Below are 20,086 nucleotides of genomic sequence, written 5' to 3'. Positions count from 1 at the left end.
AAAATAGTAGTTAAATCAAAACTTTTGCACAGAAGCTTATCGTATGAAAAAATGAGTGGAATTGGTGTTTAATAAAAAAACTATTTTTGGTTCGTGAAAAAAAAAACATTAAAATATCTGTTTCTACAAAATTGATGTCTAAATAAATGATACTTAATAAAATAATTTTTATATATTTAGTTGATCATAAAAAAATAGTATATTTCAGTGGCTTATACTAGTTAAATATCTATTTTTTGGAAGAGTTATATAAAATACTTGTTATGCCCATAAGAAAAAAAAAAACTATCTTATTCTATCTAAAAGCTTAAGGATGCTTTTAAACTGAGAAAGTCACTTTTCCATATTCTACGTAAATTTTTCTTTTCCATAAAATATAGAAATCTTATTTTCTTGGAAAAACTACTTCTCTATCTCTTCTTTTTAAAAACTTCAATCAAATATAAAGTATTTCTCTATTTTTTTATTGATCATATTATTTTCCTTCTCCTTTCATGAACTAAATGAGTTCTAAAAGGGAAAATTAAAAAAAAAAATCGTGGAGTTATTATGAAAAAAAGAGCTAGCATTGAACATAAAGAGAAGATAAAATAGAAAAAAAATAAATAAACTATTAAGCCAAATTTTAAACACACCACTTCTGATGGAGAAGTACTGTTAAAGGATAGGATAGAGAAATGAATCAAGATTAATTAATCCTATAAGATGACATAGGAAATTATTGCTGAATCTAGACACAAAGGCAGGCTCCACAGCTGCATTGGTTATGGACCAATAAAATCTTAAATTTTGTATAAATAAAAGCTAGTAATAACAAATAAAATTTGTTAGGCATTTCCTCGAAGAGGAAATATAAGTCTTATGTCACGCCCTGGATCCGGCTCCGTGACACGGCCGTGCTATTGCCGACTACTGCCCACAATAGCACGCAGCCTCGTACATGGTCAACAGGTAGTCAAAAGCAGTGTAACTTGTATATATCAAAAGAAGGTATTACAACCCACTGGTTCATATAAAGTACAGAGCTTCTACATAGTTTATATACACAAAAGTTTATTTATATCATCCCCAAAAATAAAGAAGCCCTGTTGCAAAAGAAAAATGCTTCTGGCAGCTGTCACTGGTGGTGATCTAAAAAAAAACGTAAATGAACAGGCATGAGCTACACGGCTCAGTAAGTAATCCTGCATAATCTTGTCGAATCAACTAAAAATGCTAACCATGCTTATCAGAGTTTGAGAAGCTGACATGTATGCTACTAAATCAATCGTCATAATAAAATATCCATGCTGAGTAAATAAAACAGTATCCTACAATGTCAAGAAATCATGTAATATGCACATGTAGGAAAAATCGTGCCACCGGCATGCCGTGGTCATGCTCTCAAATGCTACTGCGAAGTCATTCTTGGCCACTGGCGGGACCGGCTCAGTTATTAGGCGGCCACTGGCGGGGCTGGCTCAGTCATTCTCGGCCACTGGCAAGGCCGGCTCAGTTACATTGGGTCAGTAGCTCTTAAGAGTTCTTAAATAATGCTTTGTATAGGTAGTACCTCATAGATGCTACGGCGAATTCATTATTGGTCACTGGCGGGGCCTGCTCAGTTATTAGTCGGCCACTGGCGGGGCTGGCTCAGTCATTATCGGCCACTGGCAAGGCCGGCTCAGTTGCATTCGGCCCGTAGCATTAGGAGTTCTTAGGTACCCTCTTACAAGCAATATGCAGCTAGAGCAAATCATTATCATTCTTTACACTCATGCTAATAAAAATTATAATATGGAATTCAATTCATTTTGCATGTATCACAAGAGCTATGAAAACATAATATGTGCACAACTGTGAATTATGTGACTGACATGTATCACTCATGTTCATATTTCATAACTCATATCTTAGCATGTAATGTAATCCCAGTATTTTGTAGGCATAACGGAATATAAAGCATATATCATCATATCTTGTGTAACTAGAGCATGTCAAATACACGTATCGTTCTTAGCCTACAGTACATGCATAACATGTTAAATTTCATGTATGATCCATAAAAGATTAGGACAGGCTACTTACATACATGATTCACAACAAGATTAAAACAAGTTACTTACAGTAATTTGCCTTTCTCCTAGGTCTCCTGCGTCCTGGTGACGAGTCCTAAGTCACCTACAATCATGTCATAATAACAATATGTTATTTCCTTTTCTACCTGAAATTTAGCCCAAGCCTAATTCCTCTGTATTTGGGGTCTTGGCTGGGCTCATAAGTCTTAATTGGCCTTCCGATTGGCCACTAAGCTTAATTCCCAGCTTAATTGGGTTTAATTTCGGGTTTAGGGTCACTGGCCTGAGTCAGGGTCAATCCGGGATCAATTTGGCCCCCAAATTAATTACATTGGCTTGAATTGGGCTTTAATTGGGCCGATTTCCATTAGTTTGGTCTGTTAGGACTAATTCCAGCCGAATTGGGTTTGGGCCTCATTCCATTTGGGCTTAATTTTGGTTAAATTTATAGTCTGGCTTGTCCAGACTTAGCCCAATTTGATTGGGCTCGGGTTTAGTCAAATTTGGCTAAACCCTTTCCCTTTTTCTTTTTCTTTTTCTTTTTCTTTTTCTTTTTTTTTTCCTCTTTGGAATTAACGGGTTGCGGGTTCGGATTCGGATCCGACCTGCGAACCCGTTATCAGGGTTTTTCTCCCCCCTTCCAGAGGCTTCCGCCTCTTCATCTCCCGCTCTCCTCTCTTTTCTCCTTCGTCTCCACCGAACCCATGCCTCCGGCCGGCCCTCCGGCTCCCCTTCTTCTCCTCCGGCCGGATCTACGGCCTCCTCCCTCTCTCGGTCACTCCCTCTTCTTTTCTCTCTTCCACTCTTTTCCTTTCCTTTTCTCTCTTTCTCCTCGTTTCCGACCGAAAGCCCTAGCCCTTTCGGCCTTTCGTCCCCACCGAACCCTCCGTCTCCTCCCTTTCTTCTCTCGCAGGCGACCGGGGAGACGAGGCTCCCCTCCGATCCACCGACCGAGGCGGAGCTTCCCCCCGGAGCACCGGCGGAAGAAAGGCCGGCCCCCCCTTCCTCTTCTCCGAAGCGATGCCGGAGAAGAGGAGTGCCGGGAAGTTGGGTCGCGGCTGGATCTCCTCCGGGAGATCTCCCCCTGCTCCGACCACGGTGAGGTAAGGCCGGGGTCCAAGAATGAAGCTTCTTCGGTCCGGTGAGTTCATTCTAATTTTTCCTCCCTCTCTCTCTCTCTTTTTTTTTTTCCTTGGTTCTTCCTTCCGGCACCACCACCCCTTGCCGGAGAAGAGGTGGTGGTCCGGCCGGGGCTGGCGGCCCTGTGGCCGCCTCTGTTGTCGTCCCGGCCAGATCTGGCGGCCCGGGTTGCCCCCCGAACCCCAAGGTACCCGCGGCCGAGGCCGCGGTGTCCGGTTCGTCAACAGGCCGAGCCCGGTTGGGTTCGGTCCGGATGGTCGCGGCCTGTGAGTCCGACCCGACCCGGGCTTGTGGGTTTTTTTTTTTTTTTTCTCCCTCTCCTGTGCCGGCCTCCTCCCCTCTATTTCACTATTGACACAGAGGGGAAGAGCACCCCACAGAGGGGTTTCCTTACTTCTGTTAAACCCTAACCTAAAAAAAAACTCCTTACCTTGGCCGGTTGTAGTCGGCAGTGCTTCCTCCCTAGTAGTCCTTCCTTTCCCAGAGCTTCAGGGCTCCTTGGCCTTAGGCTCCAGGGCTTCGGCTCTCTCTCTCGTTCAAAGTTTAGGGAGTCTGTGACTTGGGGTTGCCGGCAGAGGCTTAAATAATTGTTTAGAGAATGAAACCCCCCTCTGAGAGGTCCCATCCTCTCCTTTCCTCCATACTCCGGGACTGGCCGCCGCCCCCCTGTCTCCGGCGCGCCGGCATCGGCTGCCAGCAAGGGGTGAGGTAACCCTTCCCTGTCGGTCTTATCCCTTCATTTTTTTTTCGTACCATTATAATAATCATTAAAATAATACTGCCCACAGTGAAATTTGGGCCCAAACCCTTAACTGGGCCCATTTCTTATTGGGCCTAGTAGGTTGTGGGCCCGGACATTACATCCTACCCCCCTTAAAATAAATTTCGTCCGCGAAATTATACATACCTCTATCTTCGAAGAGCTGGGGGTAACTTTGGCGCATCTCCTCTTCAAGTTCCCAGGTGGCTTCCCGTTCAGTGTGGTTGGCCCACTGAACTTTGACATAAGGGATGGTACGCCTCCGAAGAATTTGCTCCTTCTTATCGATGATGCGCAGAGGAGCTTCCTCATAGGTCAGGTCTTCATTTATCTGCAAGGGTTCATACTGTAATACATGGCTGGGATCTGGGATGTACCTGCGTAGGAGGGAGACGTGAAAGACGTCGTGTACTCCTGATAACTCTGGAGGTAGGGCCAGCTTGTAGGCGACCTTGCCCACTTTAGCGAGAACCTCGAATGGGCCGATGTAGCGGGGACTCAGTTTACCGTGCCGCCCAAATCGGGTAACACCCCTTGACGGAGAAATTTTTAGGAAGACAAAGTTCCCCTCCAAAAATTCCAATTCTCTCCTGTCTTCGTCAGCCCATCGTTTCTGTCTGTCCTGAGCGGCTTGTAGTCTCCGCGTTATTAGCAGTACCTTATCTCTAGCACTCTGGACCAATTCAGGACCGAGTAGTTTTCGCTCTCCGACCTCATCCCAATGCAGAGGAGATCGGCATTTCCTTCCATATAGAGCTTCATATGGTGCCATTTGGATGCTGGAATGGTAACTGTTATTGTAGGCAAACTCTACCAGAGGTATGTGGTCATCCCAGCCTCCACCTAGGTCCATGGTACAAGCTCTTAATATGTCTTCCAGGGTCTGTATTGTTCGCTCTGACTGACCGTCGGTCTGGGGGTGGTATGCGGTACTGAGCCTCAATTCGGTACCCATGGCCTTCTGAAAGCTTCCCCAGAATCTGGATACAAATCGGGGGTTGCGATCAGAGACGATGCTCACTGGCACTCCATGTAGGCGCACAATTTCATTAATGTACACTTGGGCCAGCCTGTCCAATGAGGTTCCAACCCTAAAGGGTAGGAAGTGAGCTGACTTTGTGAGGCGGTCGACAATCACCCACACTGCGTCATTCCTTTTTACTGTTCTTGGAAGCCCTGCAACAAAGTCCATAGTGATATGCTCCCATTTCCATTCTGGAATCTCCAATGGCTCTAGTAACCCTGCCGGCCTCTGGTGTTCTGCTTTTATCAGCTGACAGGTCATGCATCGGGCAACATACTCAGCTATTTCTCTTTTCATACCCTTCCACCAGTAATGCTCTCGGAGGTCCCTGTACATTTTGGTACTGCCGGGGTGAACGGAGAAACGGGATTGGTGGGCTTCTCCTAGAATTTCTTTCTTTAATTCCACATCAGCTGGGACATACAATCGATGACCGAACCTCAGGGTACCATCTGAGTGAATCTGGAGCTCGGGTCGTAACCCTTTTTCCACTTCATCCTTGAGTTGACCTGTGCGTGCGAATACTCGGGGGGTGTTCCTTGGCTTCTGGCCCTCGGTTGCAGGAGGTCTGGGTGCCCTCTTTGGGCAGTCACGTGCCATATGTCCGAGCTGCCCGCATGTAAAACAGGCCCCAATTTTCTTCAGACAGGGCCCACTGTGATGCTTGCCGCAGCTAGGGCAACCTCGGTTCTGCCTCTTCTTAATCATAGACCCCTTGATGCCCTTGGGCCTACTGCTCTGTCCTCCTGCTGACCTGGCCTTCGTCAGATCACTTCTTTCTAAGTCAGGCCTCATCAAGTCGGCCTCAACCTTCAAGGCCCGGTCCAGCACGTCTCTGTAGCAGGTGAATAGGTGAGAAGATATCCGAGATCTGATCCTGTACCTCAGCCCCCGCTCAAACCGGCTTGCCTTACTCCTTTCATTTTCCATGAACTGGGGGCAGAACCGGCCCAGTTCGTTGAATTTGCTGGCATATTGCAGGACAGACATATGCTCGGACTGCGTCAGTGTCAAAAATTCATCTTGTTTTATCTGGTTCACCGAGTCCGGGAAATACTCTGCATAGAACAGCCTCGTGAAGTCCCTCCAAGTAATCCTGCTGGCGGGGTATGCGGGCTCCATGGTCGTCCACCAAAACTCGGCGCTCCCCTTCAGCTGGGGGATGGCTAATCGGACCTTCGTTTCTTCGGAGAACTGGAGTGCTTGGAACATCTTCTCCATATCCCGAATCCATGTCTCGGCCACTATCGAGTCCGGTCCGCCATCAAATACTGGTGGGTTCAGTCGTCGGAACCTCTCATAATAAGAGCTGGTTGGTTGTAGGGTAGCTAGCTGTATCTGCTGCTGCTGCTGGAGGAGCTGCGCTATCAACTAGTACACTCCAGCTAGATCCGTGCTACCTGCCCCAGAGCGTGGTGTATCCGGGGACTCGGAGCGGTAGCTAGGATCTGGGGACGGTGGCCTCCTATCATCCTCCATATCTTATAGTGTTTACTGCCACCAAAATTCAAAGTAAGGTCAATATACCCTAATAAGTCTCAACACCCTTAACTACCCGTTAACCCCAAATTTTATTGTTATGTTCTTGTTAGTCCTAAAGCTCTGATACCACGAAATGTCACGCCCCGGATCCGGCTCCGTGACACGGCCGTGCTATTGCCGACTACTGCCCACAATAGCACGCAGCCTCGTACATGGTCAACAGGTAGTCAAAAGCAGTGTAACTTGTATATATCAAAAGAAGGTATTACAACCCACTGGTTCATATAAAGTACAGAGCTTCTACATAGTTTATATACACAAAAGTTTATTTATATCATCCCCAAAAATAAAGAAGCCCTGTTGCAAAAGAAAAATGCTTCTGGCAGCTGTCACTGGTGGTGATCTAAAAAAAAACGTAAATGAACAGGCATGAGCTACACGGCTCAGTAAGTAATCCTGCATAATCTTGTCGAATCAACTAAAAATGCTAACCATGCTTATCAGAGTTTGAGAAGCTGACATGTATGCTACTAAATCAATCGTCATAATAAAATATCCATGCTGAGTAAATAAAACAGTATCCTACAATGTCAAGAAATCATGTAATATGCACATGTAGGAAAAATCGTGCCACCGGCATGCCGTGGTCATGCTCTCAAATGCTACTGCGAAGTCATTCTTGGCCACTGGCGGGACCGGCTCAGTTATTAGGCGGCCACTGGCGGGGCTGGCTCAGTCATTCTCGGCCACTGGCAAGGCCGGCTCAGTTACATTAGGTCAGTATGTAATGTCCGGGCCCACAACCTACTAGGCCCAATAAGAAATGGGCCCAGTTAAGGGTTTGGGCCCAAATTTCACTGTGGGCAGTATTATTTTAATGATTATTATAATGATACGCAAAAAAAAAATGAAGGGATAAGACCGACAGGGAAGGGTTACCTCACCCCCTGCTGGCAGCCGATGACGGCGCGCCGGAGACAGGGGGCGGCGGCCAGTCCCGGAGTATGGAGGAAAGGAGAGGATGGGACCTCTCAGAGGGGGGTTTCATCCTCTAAACAATTATTTAAGCCTCTGCCGGCAACCCCAAGTCACAGACTCCCTAAACTTTGAACGAGGGAGAGAGCCGAAGCCCTGGAGCCTAAGGCCAAGGAGCCCTGAAGCTCTGGGAAAGGAAGGACTACTAGGGAGGAAGCACTGCCGACTACAACCGGCCAAGGTAAGGAGTTTTTTTTTTAGGTTAGGGTTTAACAGAAGTAAGGAAACCCCTCTGTGGGGTGCTCTTCCCCTCTGTGTCAACAGTGAAATAGAGGGGAGGAGGCCGGCACAGGAGAGGGAGAAAAAAAAAAACCCACAAGCCCGGGTCGGGTCGGACTCACAGGCCGCGACCATCCGGACCGAACCCAACCGGGCTCGGCCTGTTGACGAACCGGACACCGCGGCCTCGGCCGCGGGTACCTTGGGGTTCGGGGGGCAACCCGAGCCGCCAGATCTGGCCGGGACGACAACAGAGGCGGCCACAGGGCCGCCAGCCCCGGCCGGACCACCACCTCTTCTCCGGCAAGGGGTGGTGGTGCCGGAAGGAAGAACCAAGGAAAAAAAAAAGAGAGAGAGAGAGAGAGGGAGGAAAAATTAGAATGAACTCACCGGACCGAAGAAGCTTCATTCTTGGACCCCGGCCTTACCTCACCGTGGTCGGAGCAGGGGGAGATCTCCCGGAGGAGATCCAGCCGCGACCCAACTTCCCGGCACTCCTCTTCTCCGGCATCGCTTCGGAGAAGAGGAAGGGGGGCCGGCCTTTCTTCCGCCGGTGCTCCGGGGGGAAGCTCCGCCTCGGTCGGTGGATCGGAGGGGAGCCTCGTCTCCCCGGTCGCCTGCGAGAGAAGAAAGGGAGGAGACGGAGGGTTCGGTGGGGACGAAAGGCCGAAAGGGCTAGGGCTTTCGGTCGGAAACGAGGAGAAAGAGAGAAAAGGAGAGGAAAAGAGTGGAAGAGAGAAAAGAAGAGGGAGTGACCGAGAGAGAGAGGAGGCCGTAGATCAGGCCGGAGGAGAAGAAGGGGAGCCGGAGGGCCGGCCGGAGGCATGGGTTCGGTGGAGACGAAGGAGAAAAGAGAGGAGAGAGAGGAGAGCGGGAGATGAAGAGGCGGAAGCCTCTGGAAGGGGGGAGAAAAACCCTGATAACGGGTTCGTGGGTCGGATCCGAATCCGAACCCGCAACCCGTTAAGCCCAAAGAGAGAAAAAAAAAAGAAAAAGAAAAAGAAAAAGGGAAAGGGTTTAGCCAAATTTGACTAAACCCGAGCCCAATCAAATTGGGCTAAGTCTGGACAAGCCAGACTATAAATTTAACCAAAATTAAGCCCAAATGGAATGAGGCCCAAACCCAATTCGGCTGGAATTGGTCCTAACAGACCAAACTAATGGAAATCGGCCCAATTAAAGCCCAATTCAAGACAATGTAATTAATTTGGGGGCCAAATTGATCCCGGATTGACCCTGACTCAGGCCCAAACGGGTCACAGTGACCCTAAACCCGAAATTAAACCCAATTAAGCTGGGAATTAAGCTTAGTGGCCAATCGGAAGGCCAATTAAGACTTATGAGCCCAGCCAAGACCCCAAATACAGAGGAATTAGGCTTGGGCTAAATTTCAGGTAGAAAAGGAAATAACATATTGTTATTATGACATGATTGTAGGTGACTTAGGACTCGTCACCAGGACGCAGGAGACCTAGGAGAAAGGCAAATTACTGTAAGTAACTTGTTTTAATCTTGTTGTGAATCATGTATGTAAGTAGCCTGTCCTAATCTTTTATGGATCATACATGAAATTTAACATGTTATGCATGTACTGTAGGCTAAGAACGATACGTGTATCTGACATGCTCTAGTTACACAAGATATGATGATATATGCTTTATATTCCGTTATGCCTACAAAATACTGGGATTACATTACATGCTAAGATATGAGTTATGAAATATGAACATGAGTGATACATGTCAGTCACATAATTCATAGTTGTGCACATATTATGTTTTCATAGCTCTTGTGATACATGCAAAATAAATTGAATTCCATATTATGATTTTTATTAGCATGAGTGTAAAGAATGATAATTATTTGCTCTAGCTGCATATTGCTTGTAAGAGGGTACCTAAGAACTCCTAATGCTACGGGCCGAATGCAACTGAGCCGGCCTTGCCAGTGGCCGATAATGACTGAGCCAGCCCCGCCAGTGGCCGACTAATAACTGAGCAGGCCCCGCCAGTGACCAATAATGAATTCGCCGTAGCATCTATGAGGTACTACCTATACGAAGCATTATTTAAGAACTCTTAAGAGCTACTGACCCAATGTAACTGAGCCGGCCTTGCCAGTGGCCGAGAATGACTGAGCCAGCCCCGCCAGTGGCCGCCTAATAACTGAGCCGGTCCCGCCAGTGGCCAAGAATGACTTCGCAGTAGCATTTGAGAGCATGACCACGGCATGCCGGTGGCACGATTTTTCCTACATGTGCATATTACATGATTTCTTGACATTGTAGGATACTGTTTTATTTACTCAGCATGGATATTTTATTATGACGATTGATTTAGTAGCATACATGTCAGCTTCTCAAACTCTGATAAGCATGGTTAGCATTTTTAGTTGATTCGACAAGATTATGCAGGATTACTTACTGAGCCGTGTAGCTCATGCCTGTTCATTTACGTTTTTTTTTAGATCACCACCAGTGACAGCTGCCAGAAGCATTTTTCTTTTGCAACAGGGCTTCTTTATTTTTGGGGATGATATAAATAAACTTTTGTGTATATAAACTATGTAGAAGCTCTATACTTTATATGAACCAGTGGGTTGTAATACCTTCTTTTGATATATACAAGTTACACGGCTTTTGACTACCTGTTGACCATGTACGAGGCTGCGTGCTATTGTGGGCAGTAGTCGGCAATAGCACGGCCGTGTCACGGAGCCGGATCCGGGGCGTGACACAGTAGCTCTTAAGAGTTCTTAAATAATGCTTCGTATAGGTAGTACCTCATAGATGCTACGGCGAATTCATTATTGGTCACTGGCGGGGCCTGCTCAGTTATTAGTCGGCCACTGGCGGGGCTGGCTCAGTCATTATCGGCCACTGGCAAGGCCGGCTCAGTTGCATTTGGCCCGTAGCATTAGGAGTTCTTAGGTACCCTCTTACAAGCAATATGCAGCTAGAGCAAATCATTATCATTCTTTACACTCATGCTAATAAAAATCATAATATGGAATTCAATTCATTTTGCATGTATCACAAGAGCTATGAAAACATAATATGTGCACAACTATGAATTATGTGACTGACATGTATCACTCATGTTCATATTTCATAACTCATATCTTAGCATGTAATGTAATCCCAGTATTTTGTAGGCATAACGGAATATAAAGCATATATCATCATATCTTGTGTAACTAGAGCATGTCAGATACACGTATCGTTCTTAGCCTACAGTACATGCATAACATGTTAAATTTCATGTATGATCCATAAAAGATTAGGACAGGCTACTTACATACATGATTCACAACAAGATTAAAACAAGTTACTTACAGTAATTTGCCTTTCTCCTAGGTCTCCTGCGTCCTGGTGACGAGTCCTAAGTCACCTACAATCATGTCATAATAACAATATGTTATTTCCTTTTCTACCTGAAATTTAGCCCAAGCCTAATTCCTCTGTATTTGGGGTCTTGGCTGGGCTCATAAGTCTTAATTGGCCTTCCGATTGGCCACTAAGCTTAATTCCCAGCTTAATTGGGTTTAATTTCGGGTTTAGGGTCACTGTGACCCGTTTGGGCCTGAGTCAGGGTCAATCCGGGATCAATTTGGCCCCCAAATTAATTACATTGGCTTGAATTGGGCTTTAATTGGGCCGATTTCCATTAGTTTGGTCTGTTAGGACCAATTCCAGCCGAATTGGGTTTGGGCCTCATTCCATTTGGGCTTAATTTTGGTTAAATTTATAGTCTGGCTTGTCCAGACTTAGCCCAATTTGATTGGGCTCGGGTTTAGTCAAATTTGGCTAAACCCTTTCCCTTTTTCTTTTTCTTTTTCTTTTTCTTTTTCTTTTTCTTTTTTTGCTCTTTGGGCTTAACGGGTTGCGGGTTCGGATTCGGATCCGACCCGCGAACCCGTTATCAGGGTTTTTCTCCCCCCTTCCAGAGGCTTCCGCCTCTTCATCTCCCGCTCTCCTCTCTCTCCTCTCTTTTCTCCTTCGTCTCCACCGAACCCATGCCTCCTGCCGGCCCTCCGGCTCCCCTTCTTCTCCTCCGGCCGGATCTACGGCCTCCTCTCTCTCTCGGTCACTCCCTCTTCTTTTCTCTCTTCCACTCTTTTCCTCTCCTTTTCTCTCTTTCTCCTCGTTTTCGACCGAAAGCCCTAGCCCTTTCGGCCTTTCGTCCCCACCGAACCCTCCGTCTCCTCCCTTTCTTCTCTCGCAGGCGACCGGGGAGACGAGGCTCCCCTCCGATCCACCGACCGAGGCGGAGCTTCCCCCCGGAGCACCGGCGGAAGAAAGGCCGGCCCCCCCTTCCTCTTCTCCGAAGCGATGCCGGAGAAGAGGAGTGCCGGGAAGTTGGGTCGCGGCTGGATCTCCTCTGGGAGATCTCCCCCTGCTCCGACCACGGTGAGGTAAGGCCGGGGTCCAAGAATGAAGCTTCTTCGGTCCGGTGAGCTCATTCTAATTTTTCCTCCCTCTCTCTCTCTCTCTTTTTTTTTTTCCTTGGTTCTTCCTTCCGGCACCACCACCCCTTGCCGGAGAAGAGGTGGTGGTCCGGCCGGGGCTGGCGGCCCTGTGGCCGCCTCTGTTGTCGTCCCGGCCAGATCTGGCGGCCCGGGTTGCCCCCCGAACCCCAAGGTACCCGCGGCCGAGGCCGCGGTGTCCGGTTCGTCAACAGGCCGAGCCCGGTTGGGTTCGGTCCGGATGGTCGCGGCCTGTGAGTCCGACCCGACCCGGGCTTGTGGGTTTTTTTTTTTTTCTCTCCCTCTCCTGTGCCGGCCTCCTCCCCTCTATTTCACTGTTGACACAGAGGGGAAGAGCACCCCACAGAGGGGTTTCCTTACTTCTGTTAAACCCTAACCTAAAAAAAAAACTCCTTACCTTGGCCGGTTGTAGTCGGCAGTGCTTCCTCCCTAGTAGTCCTTCCTTTCCCAGAGCCTCAGGGCTCCTTGGCCTTAGGCTCCAGGGCTTCGGCTCTCTCTCTCGTTCAAAGTCTAGGGAGTCTGTGACTTGGGGTTGCCGGCAGAGGCTTAAATAATTGTTTAGAGGATGAAACCCCCCTCTGAGAGGTCCCATCCTCTCCTTTCCTCCATACTCCGGGACTGGCCGCCGCCCCCCCGTCTCCGGCGCGCCGGCATCGGCTGCCAGCAGGGGGTGAGGTAACCCTTCCCTGTCGGTCTTATCCCTTCATTTTTTTTTCGTACCATTATAATAATCATTAAAATAATACTGCCCACAGTGAAATTTGGGCCCAAACCCTTAACTGGGCCCATTTCTTATTGGGCCTAGTAGGTTGTGGGCCCGGACATTACATCTTATGTTTTCCAAAAAAAGATGGATGATACATTGTGGTTGGATTGATGTGTATGCTAGTTTGATTTATGAATGGTTGAGATAGAGCAAAAACAAAAGGGAGATGGCCTGCTGCTGAGGTGAACAGAAGGGAGGTAGGAGGGAAAGGAATCACTATCTGGTATAAAAGGAGAAATTGGAAAAGAGAGCTAACAAATATAAACCAGGAAATCACAAAACTAAAAAGAAAATCAAGACAAGAGTCATTATATTTGATCACCGCTAAGAATAATTTAATATTATTAATTATCTTTACTATTATATATTATATGATCATATGATACATACCAAGCAAATTAGACATCTAGCAAATCAATACACTTCTTTAATCAAATCGATACATAGTTTCTAGAATATAGTATTCATCAGTACCAGTACATGGTGTGCAGTTTTCTAGCTTTGTTTAATATAAGAATTATATCCATGACATTACTTAGATTCCATAAACTTTTAGGTACAAAGATTCTGAAAAAGAAAGAGGGATTTGGAGGAGAAAGAGACTCGGAAAGAAAAGGAAAGACAACACGGATAGGAGAGATGGCTTGATGAGGAAGAGGATGGATGGAGCGGTTTGATAAAGAAGAAAGATGATTTTGTTTTCTTTCTTTGAGCTTTTTTTTAATCACGGGATTGCTGACTCCAGTAGTAAAAAGAGTCCCTGATTTTTGTTTTTTTTTTTTGAGATGAGCACTAAAAAAAATATAGTAAAATAGGAAGCCTGCCCATGTAATTTTTCTTCGCCCGTCCTCTAAGCCGGTGGCATCCCAAACTAGAGTGGAGTGGATATTTATTGACCCTCAAATTCAGACTTCTCGGATAGCTGAAACCCTACAATTAGGTCTAACCAGGGCATAGCAACCACAGAGGAGGAGAGCAAGTGGTTTTAGGGTACATTCAATTTGCAGTTTGAGGGGCATCCAGGTGTTCAATTGGTTTCTTATATTTATAATATCAGACTCCATAGTTTCACATAGATATGGTTTTTCAAATTAGATGAAATACATTTTGTCAATGCTTTTAGTGTAAGTTTACGATACTAATCTCTATTTTCCTTACGGTCTTTTCAACTTTCTCTTCTATAAGAAACTATATCTTAACGGCGTGCACCACATGCATGCCACCAGTCTCAGCTGCCCGTTCTTGTGGACCCCATTCATCAAGCGCTCATCTTGATGTATCGCTATAGGAACGAGTGGTTATGATTTGGGGTATGCACAGCCACATGGTGCACCCCGTATAGGATATAATTTCTCCTCTTCCAGCCTTCTACAAGGCACTGAATTACAGGCTTATCTTTTAGTTACCATATAGTTTTTATACATCCAATACCTATAATACTAAATGCAGGCCAATTTTTATTCTAAGCTACTTGCTAGTGTACAATTTACTCCTATCTGGAATTCGAAGAGCGAACTTTTACCAGGAACAAAGCATATTTCAGAAGGTGAAGAACAAGAAACTTCCAGGGATTCATGTAAGTTCTTATTCATCAAATAAATAAATCAAAAATATTTTTATAGTTAAATGCCATGTCCAGACCATTTCTTAAGCTGTTAGTTAGGCTGAATTTTTGGGATTTTTTGTTTTCTGACTAAAGTTCTTGACTCAAGCTCTCCCTTAACATTTCTCTCTGAGTTTTGTTCTAGAATTGCCATATGTACAATGATCCTCAAGTGTCAGAATAAGGTGTAAACATATATAATTTAACCTACGAATAGAATCCTGGCATATGCTAGCTATGTATACAAGTATCTCATACACTTCTGTGTGAAATGAGATGCACATCTGAGGTGGCTTGATTTCCCGTGAATTTTCAATTTTGGAAGATGTACCTCTCCTTTTCTCTCACTCAGAATGAAGAACTAAATCACAACACAGAGAGTAGTCACGGTGGGACAAATACATGGAGATGAAAGCTTGCATGCTGAAGAGATTTACTTTCGTTGTGGTATGGATACGAGCATGATCACTATTTCTATATTCTTTCCATTTTTTTTGGAGAAAGGAGAGGAGATTACTCCTCATCCAGGTATAAACAGAACTCAAACCTAGGTTAACAATATTCCACCACATCTCGCAAAATATTTTACAAATTGAACTAGTTGACACCGGCTTTTTCTATACTCTTTTGTCACAATACATATATTTTAAAACTAGTATACTGTATACTACAACTTCCATGTGGTTAAGCTAGTTTCTAGATTAATTTGGATTGCTATTGTTGACTCCGATTATAAAGATGGACGGCCATCAAACAAGATTGGCATTGTGCCCTACAAAACATGCTTTGCATGGATTATAGTACATCCTGATTTATTACCGTCCATTTTCATGATCGGATGACGTGATGGCTATCCAAAATTGTACCGCTGTTTGTGCTGCGAATAGCTAAGGATGGTATCCTCCTTGCAAATGCCTAGTCAATGCCAGGGGAAATTGTTTCACAGGGTGGGCCCTTTGATTATCGATTAAAGAAGGTACCTACCTGCTCCTTCCCAACAAAAAGAACACGGCAAAGCAAATACTGCCTCACGGGAACAAAGAGAATCCTTTTTCTTTTCAATTTCACTGTCTTTCTGGTTGATTCCCAAACAGCCTAAAGTATAAAACTAGTAGAAATCACCACTATTTAATCTACCATTATCTTCATCGAGGATGGGGTTCAGTGGTGAACTACACATCTTATAGTCTTGATTAGTCTGATGCTGCTGCAGGTCTTCGAGGCGCTGGCACATACCCTCGAGCTTACGGTCGAGGTTGGCCTCTCTTCTTGAAGCCCTATCGGTCGGTGAGAGGAGCAATGGCTAGAGGCTGACTCCTCCCAAGAGGAAGAGCCAGTGGATCGAGATGGGTCCTCGAGCACATGACTCTGTGGTTGGTTGTAGAGGCTGCGTGGAGCCTTGCCAGAGCTGTAACGATAGGAAGGCTAGTTGAGAGGCACTTGCCCCCCACTCCGAGGTGGAGAGCATCGACTCGAGCATTCCAGTTCCTTCCGGTGATCCTGCTTGTAGGCCTCTTGCCATTGTAGGTACCGGAGAGCGGCTGGCTACTGCATGTGTTGGATCACAATAGTCATTGCCTAGATTTATGTGGACTAATCTGTTGCCGGTGAGACCTGACTGGCCCTAGGCACTGCGGCGAGAAGCATGACGACACTAGAGAGCTTGGTGGTCGATTGCTTTAGCTGGAATTGAAGAAGATGAGCGACGCTCAGTCGCTACAGCCGAGATCCTCGTCAGATAGTAGTATTTCGACCTGAAACATCATAGAGCAAAGAAATCCTCTAGCCAGAACGTATCCGGTGGAAACCATCCGATGCCTAAGTTGGTATAGTAATCAGAAAACGAAAGGAGGCAGTCTTTTAGTCTGTAAGGGCATTTTTCTTGCTTACCTCCTATGCTGGCCCGCCCCCCCACCCCCTTTGTATATGTTCGGTGGAGGAGCCTACTTACCACCAAAGAATTGGGGCATGTGGGTCGACCCAAAGTGACTGGCTTGAGTACGGCTTGGACATCGGCCATGAATCTTCACACTCGGATGACGTCCTGCCTGTCATTTCGGTGGGATTTTGATGATCACTAGGGGCTCGTTTGGTTCGCAGGAAAAGGAGGGGGGAAAGTGTGGTCAACGGGAAAGTAATGAAATGCCTCTTGTTTGGTTGGAGTTTTCAAAGGAGAGAGATGGGAAAGTTGTATTCCCATGGGAATATGATTCCCACATTTCATGGGAAAGTCTTTCCCATGAGAAACATGGGAAAGTTACTTTCCCATGAGGTGGGAATCACTTCTTTTTTATTTTTTCCCAAAAAGACCCTTCAGCATTAAAGAAGCATTAAAGAGGCATTAAAGACCTAATTTTTATTAAGGGCATAATAGAAATTATACATAACTTTCCTAGGAAAATGGATGGTTAACCAAACATAAGCACTTTGGAAATTTGTCACTTTCCCATGGTTAACCAAACATGCCAAAAGTACTTTCCTAGGTATCCTCTTCCTAGGAATCTGATTCCCAGGAATCATATTCCTAGGAGGGAAAATACTTCCCGTGAACCAAACGAGCCCTAGGTCTCTCGATTAGAATATGGCCAATGTGGGGAGCTTTTGATATGCAAGCTTAATGGAATGGCGTTGGGCCCACCTAGTGGCCGCTTCCGATCCACCACGTGTTGGCGTCATTGTAGTCTTCTCTATTGCCTAGGAGAAATAGATGGTCTATATTAACCAAGAAAATGAGGTATGGAATTTGAGGAGACCATAGCAAAATCCTAAAGTTATAAATAACATGCAAGATGAAGGGGGTGCCAAAAACATTATAATAGTTGTTATTAGGGATACAACTCTAGCCAGTTGAGGGCAAGACCTAACTCAATCCAACCTCTAAGTCCCTCAACCCTAATACAACCCAATTCGATCTTGAGTTAAGATTCTCTTAACCAACCTAAACTAACCCATTATAAATTAAACTCAGATTAGGTCAGTTAGCTAAGTAGGGTTGGGTTAGCTAGGTTGACTTGGGTTGTTCTATATTAGTTGAATTAAATTAGGTTAAATAGAAACTTTAAGATAGGAAAAAAGCTTAGGAAGTTTTTGTTGGATTAATATTTATTAAATTGAGACCTCGATCATTCATAAATTTCAATGATACCCTTATACATAATTTAATAAGATTAAAGATACAATTATATACATATATAAATAACCTATATGAAACACAATTATTTATACATCAGGTTGGGTTAGGTTAAATCATATCAGTTTCTAGTTGGGTTAAGATCAAGTTCAGATTGGGTTGAAGGTTAACCCTAACCCAACTCTATTTAAGGTTGTGTTGGGAATTTTGAGCCCAAGTATAAATTAAGTTTGTAAAACCTTAATCTAATGCCATCCAATGAGCAGGTTAGGCAAGCAAGTTTAGGTCAAGGCCAACCTGAATTACACTTCTAACTATTATAGGGCATATATAGTAAGTATAGAGGTAACTACTCTTTTAAGAAGAGTACTGGTAGATATACTTGAGTACATACCTGGGAGGAGCACAAACTAGGTTTTGGTGCCCCACACGTGGTGGCTAAGCTATTTAAAAAGGATTTTAATACCTATTTTACCCTTAGCAATTCATGACAAATGTAACCGGGGTACACATTAGGGTACACTAAACATTATTTTTACTCTTTTAGAAAACTACTTTATTTTTAAGGAAAGATTGCTATAATATTGGGTCCCCTCTCTTTTTATTCTCTACTCCTGTTATAAACTTGTATCTCTATTTCACCCCTTCACAAATCACCATTTTAACTTATATATCTGCTTCTTTATTCACTATACTCTTCTCCATTGACTCAAGCAACAAATAGAGTTTGCCTCCTCCTTAAGTGACATAACAACCATCCAAGAACAAAAGACAACATGCATCCTCCTCTCCGTCAAAGGGCAATTTCGATTTTTCACATGAGGTAAATAGTCTCATTAATACCGTTAATTTAACTATGTATAAGTGTAAGTTTTTTACAAACTATTGGGTGTAAGTGTAATAAATGTAAACCTCGAGAGGGGTTTCGTAATTTACTCTATTAATAATGATTGTTTTAACAATAAATATTTGAAGTTCAACTTTTTGAAGTAAATAATGATTATATAATAATTAATAATGATTTTGGTGTGGTTCATTATAATGGTATAGTATATTATTTAGAAACTTATCTATAGTCACTTGTTTGATGCTCGGATATAATTCAGTAGGAGGTGAAAAATTTAGGAGCCAAAAAAATGGAAGAAATTTTTCACCAAAAGTGTGGATGATCTAAAATTAGAAAATTAGAACAAAATACGAAAATAATAAAAATTGATGGAATCATACCAACATCAATTATGTATTGAAAATTGCTTGTTGAAATATTTACAAAAAGTAGAAATTTCTTGAGTAAGTTGGAATAATTTAACTCATTATCTGGCGCAAGATAAAGTTGAGAATAATTCAAGATTTTTTAGTGTTACTTTTATTAATAATGGTCACCAAAAGCCAATTAATTTTCCATCCAGGCAAACTTTGGTGAGGATACCCAACATTCGCTTGCTTTGATTTTTCTTGATTTTATACCAAAGATCTAAGTATAGATCATCGCACGTACGTGCTAGATACATCAAAGTTGTCAATACATTATAACAAAAAAATCATCAATTCATGTAACATCTGACGTTTATTGGCTACCGTTTGGAACTTGATTAGTAATGGGATTGGTTTCCTTTGAGATGCCCTAGCACTTGTTCTGAACTCAACTCCTAACGTTTAGAATCTTCATGAAGCACCGTACATCTGCAATATAGCATGAACTCGGTTGATCCCTTCTGGAATTAAGGAATTTGTGTCCAATAAGTGCTTTCATTATCATCATGTATACGCCGAAGCACCAAGCCCCGGCAAATTTGAATTCCTAGTGGGTTATATAAACACCCACACATGTATATCAACAAGTATACATGCATGCATTCATGCATCCATCCATCGATCTATACATACAATTACAAGCTAATTTTGTACCTGATCACACGCGCACGCGCACGCACACGCACGCGCACGCGCACGCGCACAATTATAAGCTAATTCCATACCTGCTCAGACTGAAACAGGATTATTTGCATTCTTATTATGAGAAAAGGTCATTCAAGTGGATGTAAATGGATACTAATAGTTGGCTATGGTAGAACTTACCGGCATATGCATGCGCAAAAAAAAAAAAAAGAGAGAAAAAAGATATTTCCATCTTTCTAACTTTAAACAATCAATTTACAACATTTAGACATACCAATGCAATCCTAGGGATATAATTAGAAAAGGGAAAGAAAAGAAAAAGTGACATCAACTATGCAAATATTTACTTTGTTTGTGTTTGCATTACAAAATGGACTATCTGGATTGTATAAACGGTCAAAAATTCTCTTTAATTTTAAAGACGCGAGCAGAGTCTGTATAAATTTATTTAAATCGTCGTTAGGAGCGCAAACTGAATAAGATTTA

General features: G+C 44.2%; 1 long non-coding RNA gene across 1 annotated transcript; it reads right to left on the bottom strand.

Annotated features, from left to right (window-relative positions):
- Positions 1-952: 952 nt before the first annotated feature.
- LOC120104168 (uncharacterized) lies at positions 953-1,761 on the bottom strand. The gene is made up of 2 exons (XR_005506630.3): positions 1,553-1,761; positions 953-1,131 (listed from the first exon to the last, which is right to left on the bottom strand). It is a non-coding gene; the product is annotated as an uncharacterized LOC120104168 (long non-coding RNA).
- Between the last annotated feature and the right edge of the window lie 18,325 nt (positions 1,762-20,086).

Source organism: Phoenix dactylifera, chromosome 16 (assembly GCF_051530095.1).
Source record: "Phoenix dactylifera cultivar Ajwa chromosome 16, Ajwa_hap1_PhDact_Kaust_v1.1, whole genome shotgun sequence".
Lineage (NCBI taxonomy): Eukaryota > Viridiplantae > Streptophyta > Magnoliopsida > Arecales > Arecaceae > Phoenix > Phoenix dactylifera.
Note: the sequence above shows the minus strand (reverse complement) of the source record. Positions and strands in the feature narration are given on the sequence as shown.